Source organism: Abramis brama (genome assembly GCF_963993115.1).
Source record: "Abramis brama genome assembly, chromosome: 1".
Classification (NCBI taxonomy): Eukaryota; Metazoa; Chordata; class Actinopteri; order Cypriniformes; family Leuciscidae; genus Abramis; species Abramis brama.
In genome coordinates, this window is record NC_139963.1 from 5,785,892 (window position 1) to 5,796,314 (window position 10,423).

The 10,423-nt window shown below is 36.8% G+C and overlaps 1 long non-coding RNA gene across 1 annotated transcript; it reads left to right on the forward strand.

Moving 5' to 3' along the window:
• The first annotated feature begins 3,452 nt into the window (after positions 1-3,452).
• Positions 3,453-5,029, forward strand: LOC311079549. Its single transcript, XR_014605420.1, has 3 exons — positions 3,453-3,619; positions 3,713-3,757; positions 3,913-5,029. It is a non-coding gene; the product is annotated as an uncharacterized lncRNA (long non-coding RNA).
• Positions 5,030-10,423: the final 5,394 nt, after the last annotated feature.

Sequence of the window (10,423 nt, forward strand, 5' to 3'; positions counted from 1 at the left end):
ATGAAAATTCTGTCATCATTTACTCACCCTCAAGTTGTTTCAAACCTACATGAGTTTCTTTGTTCTGCTGAACACAAAGGAAGATATTTGAAAGAATGTTTGTAATCAACAGATCTCGGTCCCCATTGACTTTCATAGTAGGAAACAAATATACTATGGTAGTCAATGGGGACCGAGATCTGTTTGGTTATCCTGGTTGCGCCACTGGTTGGGAGTGGGAGTGAGAATGTGTTGCTCACTCACAGTGTATAAATATGACCAAATGACTGACATCTGTTCAAGAGTAAATCCTCATTCTACAGCAGAAGTATAGCATCAGCAAATTGGGATTTTTTTCGCTATTGAACATGCATCTATACTGGCTTATATTTTGTCTGTTCTCATTGGGTAAGTAAATTTTGTTTAATGATAACACTTAACAACAAGGAATAATTTGGTAACATTAGTTCATGACAGTAAATGATAACAAATAACAACATTTTTACAGCAAAATCCCCAGTGTTATATTAACACTCCTCAGTGTACATATATGTCCAACTACAGGGTGTTAAAAATGAACACTGAAGCAGTGTTGAAGTTAATGAGATAATTAAGTGATTAATTAAGTGATGATTGGCCATTAGTGGTGACACCCAATGTTAATAAGAATCATTGAAGGAAAGAGACACAACAAGAACAGAAAAAAAGAGAAACACAAGAACTACAACTGACTTTGAGCCATTACACATTATTGCAATTATTATTACCAGTTGGACTTTATTTCTGTCATATATCTACACATGTTCTTATTTAGATTTAACAGAAGTTTAGATGGTAATGTTTTATGGAATGTTTCGTTTCATGTCACCATTATGGTGATCAGTGTTTGTTTTAGTTGGGCTTATGACCCTTTACATTAGTATTTCTCTGGTTGCTCCAACTCTGTGTTTATAAAGCATATGTGTTGTGGCAAGAGAAACTATGACTTTGGCTGTGTTTCCTGAAAGCATTGAAAGCCTAATTTGATCATACAGACCATTTGTCGCAGCTGGTCTGCAATCATGTTTGGCTTGAGATGCTATTGGAACTGCAGCCCTGGTTATGTTTTGATGATGAAATTACTAGTGACCTGATTCAATGATGGCACCCATCATTATAAACTGATTATCCACATGTTTTATTAATTTTTCAGTACAGTAGCTACTTCCAGCAATATTTTAATGATCTGAAAGTTTTTAAATCACACACAGACATCAAGAATCTACATATTAATCTCAACAATGGTGACACTCAAACAAATGCTTAATGTTGCAGTGCATGATGGGAGCCACCAATCAGAGCGCATCAATGGCTGACATCATGCATTGCAGCATTAATAAATTATGCAGCTGAATTGTCCTGTAATTTTCATTGTTTGCTTTTATTTTGCTATTGTTTTGTTCTGACTTTAGTAGCTTGTTTTGTGATGTTCAGAGTTAATATGTTCGTCACTAGTTTGTTTATTTGTCACCTTTGTTGAGACTCATATGCTGATTCTTGATGTCTGTGTGTTTTAACACAATGACTTCTTTGCACAAAGTATTTAAAAAAAAAATCATATTGCTGTTGGATCTCAAACTGTAGAATCTCAGAGCTACAATCACCAATACTAAAATGAGACATCAAGCATATAGTCAAAGACTCTGACTATATAGACTCTGAATGACATCAGTGAATCAGGTCACTACATGATGATAATGTCATTATCATCAAAACATATTGTGAGCAGGTCATGTTTTCTCTTGCAGTAACAAATGTGCTTTATAAACACAATGATGGAACAGTCAGAGAAAAACTAATATTAACAAAATGAAAAGGGTCAAGTACGGTGGCCGAGAGGTGCAAAACAAATCACAATTACAAAAACAAAATAACAATTCAGAAAACAAAATAACAATTCAGAAAACACAACGACAATTTAGAAAACACAACGACAATTCAGAAAACACAACGACAATTCAGAAAACACAACAACATTTCAGAAAACACAATGACAATTCAGAAAACACAACGACATTTCAGAAAACATTTCAGTTGTATTTCTTGTGTTTCTCTTTTTTCTGTTATTGTTTTTTCTCTTTCCGTCAGTGATTCTGCTTATTAGCATCAGGTGTCACCACTAATGGCCAATCACTTAATGAATCACTTAATTATCTCATTAACTTCAACACTGCTTCAGTGTTAAAGGAGAAGTTCACTTTTAAAATGAAAATTCTGTCATCATATACTCACCCTCATGTTGTTTCAAACCTGTATGAATTTCTTTATTCTGATGAACAGAAAAGAAGATATTTAGAAGATTATCAGAAACCAGACAGTTTTTGGGTCCCATTAACTTCCATAGTAGGAAAAAAATATACTATGGAAGTCAATGGGACCCAAAAACTGTCTGGTTACTGACATTCTTCTAAATATCTTCCTTTCTGTTCAGCAGAAGAAAGAAATTCATACAGGTTTGAAACAACATGAGGGTGAGTATATGATGACAGAATTTTCATTTTAAAAGTGAACTTCTCCTTTAACTTAATTATCTCATTAACTTCAACACTGCTTCAGTGTTAATTTTAACACTCTGTAGAGTGGGACCATATGTGCTCTGAGCAGTGTTGATTTAACACTGGGGTTTTTACTGTGCAGTTTTCCCAATCTGAAGGGTAATGGAAACGCGGCTAGTGAATGTATAGTTGCTGATCCAGTGAAAATCTCCTTTTTAATTTTTTTTTTTTTTTTTTTTTTGTGATCTCAAATTAAATACGTTCACAATAATATTATGCTCACATTATTAGAGCATTATCAATATTAGTAAATAAATGTAAATGACAGTAGGTCCATTTAAAGCAGCTGTTTTCTGCAAATGAAATGAGTTAACTCATTGAGTTTAATTAGTGCATCATATTTTTACAGTAACACTCTAGATTAAAGTAAAGAACTGTACAATTAACAGTAAATTACTGGCAACAGTGTTATTTTACCATTAATTTGCAGGACAATGTTTTACAGTTTACATTATATGCATATTTATTAATTTCACATTTCATTTAATAAAATAAAAAAGTGAACAACATTCACATTCGAATGACCACCAACAAGAAGTCCAACCTATACAAAGTAATTTGCTTATGCAAATAAACGATTGACTATCAATGGAATAATGTAAAGGGAGTCAAAATTTCCATTATTCATTTTTTAAAAATCTAATAAAAAAGGCCAAATTCAGCCAAATCCAATTCTCCAAAGAAGGGTGGAAAGGAATAATTCATATTTTAAACTAGGGAGTTGAAACTTGCAATATGTTTTTATTCTAGAGTAACCTGTTATATCTGTGTCTGTGTATATCTGACAAGAAATGTAGAAGAATGAATGTTCAAACATGAAATTCTCTTTCACTGTGTGCTTGGAGATTATATTCTGCTGTGTTACCGAATGTCTTACAGGGTGGATGTCTGATGCTCAAGACTGCAGTGATGTTGAATATGATAAAGCTAAAAATGATCTTTCAGAAAAATTTGGCTTGGCCAAAAATGTCTCTCAGCCCTTTATATTTAAAAGAAATGGCTCGCAGATTTTGGTGGAACTGTATGTGACCTCCATCATAAAGGTGGTATGTGTCCAGCTTGATATATCTTCTCATTCAAGTCATTATGGGATGTCAAGCAGTTGTAATATCATCTTTCAACACGTCTTATTTCTACAGGATGAAAAAGCCCAGAGTCTCGCGACACAGGTCAAATTGATAACAGTAAGAGTTTTAAAAAACTATTTCATTCTTATTTCACAAAGTTTTACTTAATTTACATAATTTTGTGACATGATCAGAGGTTTAATTTGATTTTCAAGCATACAGTATCTGTCCTATAATCACTCTGACCTTTTCTATAACTATAACTTTTCCAGGCTTGGCCATTTATGGATATGCAGTGGGATCAAAACAAATTTTGTGGAATTAAAGCATTTGTTGCCGCCAAAAATAAGTTTTGGGCTCCAGACATTGGTATAATGGAAAGGTATAAAAATTACTTCTGTCAGAAACTTTAATTTTGGTTGTTTTTGCCTTTTAGTGATAGACCAGAAAGGTTACAAAATGATGGACAGAATAAGGGTACTGGGATGACGAAACAGAAATGACTAAACAGATTCAAAGACTTTGTTCATACTGCACATAAAACAGCTTTTTTTGTCAAATCAGATCTTCAGGATTGATTGTTCATATTATAATTTTGTAATCTATATCTGTTTAATCAGGCAGTGATCATGATCAACTCTTGTCTGTCTTTGTCCTGTTTGATTTAGTTGGGCTCTTGACACTTGACTTCATAATGTTTCTCTCTTGACAGCTTTAACATTAATAGTGACAATCATCGCATAGTGATCTAATCATTCAGACAGCAATTTCTGATCACTAATGGCCAATCATCACTTAATTAATCACTTAATAATCTCATTAACTTCAACACTGCTTCAGTGTTAATTTTTAACACCCTGTAGTTGGACATATATGTACACCGAGGAGTGTTAATTTAACACTGGGGATTTTGCTGTGTGGCTGTACCTCACAGGCATCAAAGACAGAGAGAGAGAGTGTTCCTGTTTGAAGCTATATGCCCCCAAGGCAAATTAATCATTCATTGTGTATCTTTGGATTATGTTGTGTTGTAAATAAATTCAAACAATCAAAAAGCCATTTTAAACCTCAGTCTTTTTCTAGTTCTCTCACAGTCCCACCTGATAGGGCCATTATGGGAGGGTCTTTGTCTTCCAAGGTGTGAAACACATCAGTCTGTCTGTTTCGTGATGATTATAAATCCATCAACAGGTAAACATCATCACCTGATCTCATTTCACTTTAGCTTTCTTTGCTGCTGCAAATGTGTTTGACAAACACACTGTCACAGCGGCCAAAAAATATAATAAGAGTTAAGAGCCCAACTAATGGAAACACTAATCGCTGTTATGGTGACTTCAAATGAAACACAGTTAAACCTCTGTTAATTCTCAATAAAACCTTCTGTAGACGTCTGTGTTATGTCTTTGTAAGAACGCAAACAACACAGAGCTAGCTTTTCACATGCTTTACTCAGACTCACCCTTCTTCACCCCCCGGTACACTCCCCTGCATTCAGATCTGCTAGTGCCACCCACAGGACAAGTGGTGACACCACATCTCGCTTTCTTTTAACAATTATACCTAGTATACACTTATGTCTGAACAGTGACCAAAGTATATATATATATTTTTTTTAACAATGACTTTGCATAACAGTACCAAACATGAACTTAACAATTTCCCTTGCACAACATGCACTACAGAACAACACTCTATATGCATTTGTTACCTTATATCCCCATGTAAAATAATATTCACCTGGATTCAATGAACCGCTTTTAGTTCATAACATAGTCCCGAGCCCATACTGGCGCTCGTTTAACTCTAACCTGTCTTCCCGGCTGAGTCACTGGTGCAGTTTGCGTTTTACAGTCATAATCAAAGTTAGCTAGTTCCTGTATCCCACTCTCCTCCTTCCCATAAGAGAAGGGTGTGAGGTAAGAAGCATTCCAAGTACGCCCATCAGACAGTTTGTAAGTGTAAGGACTAATCTTTTGCAGTACTTTCAACGGTTTGGAAAATGCAGATTGGAGCTTAGGAAGGATACCTGGTCGCTTCACTCGAACAAAAGATCCTTGTTTGAATGACACTTCCGTCGCCCCACGTTTGCGATCAGTGTATGTCTTGGAGTTCTTCTGCATGTGTTTCACTTGATCTACAATGTCCTGCGTACATGGTTGCTGAAGATGCTGCCGATTCTGCAATCCGGAGATGTGAAGTTTAGTGCGCATCGGTCTTGCATGTAACAATTCAGCAGGTGAACGCTGAGTAGTCGAATGAGGTGTAGCACGGTATGCTTGTAAGAATTCCTTTGTGAATTCTTTCCAACCTTTGCCTTCCAGGGAAGCAGTCAGCAACGCGTGCTTCAAAGTACGGTTAAAACGTTCGACCTCTCCGTTGGCACGAGGATAATACACAGATGAAGTTCGATGCATGATTCCTCGGTTTTGAAGAAACATTTCAAACTCACATGACATGAATTGAGAGCTGTGATCTGAGATCAGCTCCTTCGGGTTACCTTCACGGCTGAACACAGTCGACAGGAATTGAATAACCGCTGAAGAAGTAACCTGAGGCATGAAAGCAATCTCTGGCCACTTACTAAAGTAGTCCACTAAAGTTACAGCAAAACAACATTCTGCCGGAGCTTTGTCAAAGGGCCCCACAATGTCTATACTGCCGTGCAAAGGCAAAAGACCTTAACTTCAATTTTGGTCAAAATTAGTTATTGCCATTTTTGGAACAATGGACATCAGTTTTATCATGTGGAAAAATATCTTGAGTCAATTTTGTTCTTTTCTGCTAAAAATAAGATGTTGTTTTTGTCATAACTTCCAAAAGCAGAGGGAAAGCAAAGGCAGAAGCCCTTAACATCAGTTACGGTCTTTTAGCGTTGTTCCGCTGCACTCTAGAATGCTGGAATCAAGTTACAGTTGGAGTTAAGGCACTCTGCCTTTGTTTTACCAACGTTAAATTTTTGCGCTGAAGTTACGGTGTAACGTTAATGCCTATATGTAATTGAAGCACTTTTGCCACAACCATTAAATAAATAAAGTGAAAATAAAATTGTTGCAGTGGTTGTTTTTAAATGTATCTAACATTAATAATGGCCTATCCTCGCGGGAAAATGATGGTGGAGATGGCTTTGAAACGCAAATACCATGATCAAGGTAAGGATGATACATGAAGAATTTTTTTTTTTTAGATATGCAATTTACTTCAGATTTTGTGAAATTCAGCTAGGATACTGGTAGCCTAGTTAGCTAGCTAGCGATGCAAACTTGGGCTAAGATAGGCTACTTGACACACAAAACACAACTATTCCTGATCAAGAAATAGCCTAATGTTACATAATAGATGGTGTGTCAGCTGTAAGACACCATAAATCAAAGCTTGGATACTATCCAGCCAATCTGACAGTCCATGCACTCACTGACAGAAAACAATGCGAGTGGGTTGGGGATGCCTCACGATAAGTAAGGGGAGGAGAAAACATTACCACGCAAACAAACAAACCCAGCAGATATAACTTAGATTGCAGCTTACCTTTTTTTAACATGGTCAAACTCAAAATCCATGGAAAACGACATCCACTGAGAAGACAATCCATTGTTTAAATCCATCATGTGCCGGCTGGCTAACTTTAAATATACTTTATTTTTACTGGCGCTTATCTTTGCACACACAACATATGAAACCGGCTAATCAGCGCGTTCCTCAATCCGCAACGGCAAGCAGAGAGCACGTCAGAAAACAGAGGCCTGTGTGTGTGTGTGTGTGTGTGTGTGTGTCAAATCAAATCTTTCAAATGTAAGACATATTTGTGAAAGGTTACTTTAACTTCTTAAAGTGTTATTTTACTTAAATTAAGAACACCGATAAAGTTTTAAAACGATCCAGTACAGTAGCCTTCTCATTTTTTATTTTGTAATATTCTATTGATGTAATATTAAGCCTTCTAAACAGAACTCACTAAATGTTATTTTAAGACTATCATTGTTATCATTATTTTTATCATTGTCATTGTTTTTTATAGAGTGATAAAAGTCAAAATGGTCAATAAATTAGAAGTTAAGGTACTTTGCCTTTGTATGAGCCATTATTGTTTTGCAGATAATGCAAAGGCAGAATGCAGTAACTTCCGAATAAGGGTCAAAGGTCAAGTTTGAGCTCAATTTTTTTTTATGTAGATAAATATATTCATTATGACAACTACTTGGCAAATTTTCAGTGTCCTACCTATCATACAATTGGCTGGACAACAAAAAAACTTTAAAGTCATTTTTCTCAGTTTCACACTCTGGTGAGTTAAGGTCTTTTGCCTTTGTAGGGCAGTATAGCGAGTTTCTCCCATGCTCCATCTGGGAGGGGTACAGGCTGGAGTGGCGGAGTGCGAACGACTGCTGACTTGTCATGAGTTTGACACGTAATGCATGATTTGATGGCTGTCACAACCTGGGCATCCATACCTGGCCACCAATACAGCTCTCTGAGTCTTTGTTTGGTTCTAACAATGCCTTGATGAGTGTCGTGAGCCAAAGCAATGAACTGGCCACGCAAAGACTCTGGTACTAAAAGTCTGTGAGTGCCTCTTACCACGTAATCATCCTGAAGAGAAAGTTCATGTTGGATTTTATAGTATGGTAACAGATCAGGTCCTAGGCCCTTAGGAGATTTCGGCCATTTGGTCATCAGTAAGTTACGTACTTCACTGTATATTGGGCAGGTAGCCCCTGCAGCTCTGAAATCATCAGTAGATATGGCCGTGAGGGTTGAAGTTAGTGCAACCACTTCCATGTCATCCTCCAGCACCGGGTCACTGCTCTGTAATGGCAAGCGAGACAAACAATCAGCTGTAACATTTTCACGTCCAGGCTTGTACTGGATGTCGTAGTCAAAAGCCATCAACCTAGCTGACGACCGAGCAATCCGATGTCCTGCTCGCCCATGTCCCTTCGAAGTGAGCAGCGTTGTGAGTGGGCTGTGGTCTGTACGTAAAGTAAAACGTCGCCCCCACAGATAAGTTCTCCATTTCTCCGTTGCCCACACACAGCCTAATGCTTCCTTCTCAATTGTGGAGTACTTGCGTTCAGCCTGTGTGAGGGTGCATGAGGCAAAAGCAACAGAGAATTGTGAGAGCGTTTAATTCATAGTCATTCAGTCCTCTTCTACCATGTCAACAAAGACATCGGCAGTGTGGCAGCATTTTTTAAAAAGTTAATAGTCTATTCGTGTCTCAGCCGCGAAGCTGAGCTCCACAGAGTGGCTGAAATGATAGTGTCTGTCAGTTATTATAATAGGCTACATATAACAAAAACAATTGTCTAAATTATGTTGCATATTCCTCAAAAGTGCTTGTGATGATATCACTATTTTCGGAAATCATAGGCTATGATATTGCGCAGGTGCACGTGATGCAATGCTGTCAGAGCCGACAGACTCGTGTGTCAGACTCATTTCAGTGCAAAATAATTAGGTCAAAAACGATTTAATATACTGTAAATAGCATACTAGTTTTTTTATGTTTATTTATAATTCATTTAGGCGGACAACAAGGCTACCAAGTACTGCGCACAGTGCGCAGCTAATTAATTCACGTTTTTTTTTTCGAACGTAATTTTTTGTCGATTTTTTGTCGAAAATTTCAGGTCTTCAGTCGACCAAGATTTTCTTTGGTTGATTACAGCCCTAATAGGAAGTATTGGAAATAAGTTTGTTATGGGTCATCATGAATACTTTGCTTTAAAAGTACCAAGTAGTAAAAAAAAAAAATAATAATCGATAATCGTTACCCTCTGAATCCAAATCGAATCAAATCGTGAGGTGCCTAGAGATTCCCACCCATCAATCGTCGACGAGAAGAGCAACCGGAGAATTCTTCACAACGATCACAGATGCAATTCCACCCTCAAACAATTAACAATAATTTACTGTTTATAAGCGACGACATGATTATGAAACTTAAAAGGTGGAATTCAGAAAGAAGTGCATTGTGTCCTTTATGCACAGTATAAATAAATGAAAAAAAAAAACATTAAGAACTTTACTGGCTCATAATTTTTTATTAAAAAGGAATGACTGCCAAAATGTATTTGCACCGTACTTAATAAATAATTTTGTGTGCTTGAATGTTCCCTGTATTTGGCCCCTGAATGTAACGTGGCCCCTTAATGGCCCCTGTTACAGAAAAATCCTAGAACCGCCACTGCCTTCAGGAGCAGGTTTGGGAAACACTGCTAAAGACTGAACACATAATACACATGTGCATGAAGTCATCGTCTTCAGAGGTTCAAGTTTTTGTTGTTGTTCACAAGGAGACCGTTTTCAAAAATTTGCACTTTGAAATTTGTTTTCAAAAGTTTGCGTTTTTAGGCACCCAAAACACTGTTGTAGTATAAACGAAAGGTCAAAATGCATAAAAAGGTTTACGTTTTTACTTGAAAACGGTGTCGTGTAAACAGGCCCTTAGGCTGAGGTTGAAGTCAGTTGTAGTTCTTGTGATTCTATTTCTTCAGTGATTCTGCTTGTTAACAGCAGGTGTTCATCACTAATGCTCAATATTTATTAATGAATCACTTTCTCATTAATTATTTATATAATTAATTTATTAATTAATTAACTTTAACAATGATTCAGAGTTACTTTAACACTCTTTAGAGGGGGACCATATGTACTCTGAGCAGTGTTGATTTAACACTGGGGATTTTGCTGTGTGAAGCTTGGAGCTTCTGTGATGTATGTGGCCGACAAATGCAGCCTCCAGAGTGTGCAGCCTTCAAAATGAGATAAAGCCCTTTGTTA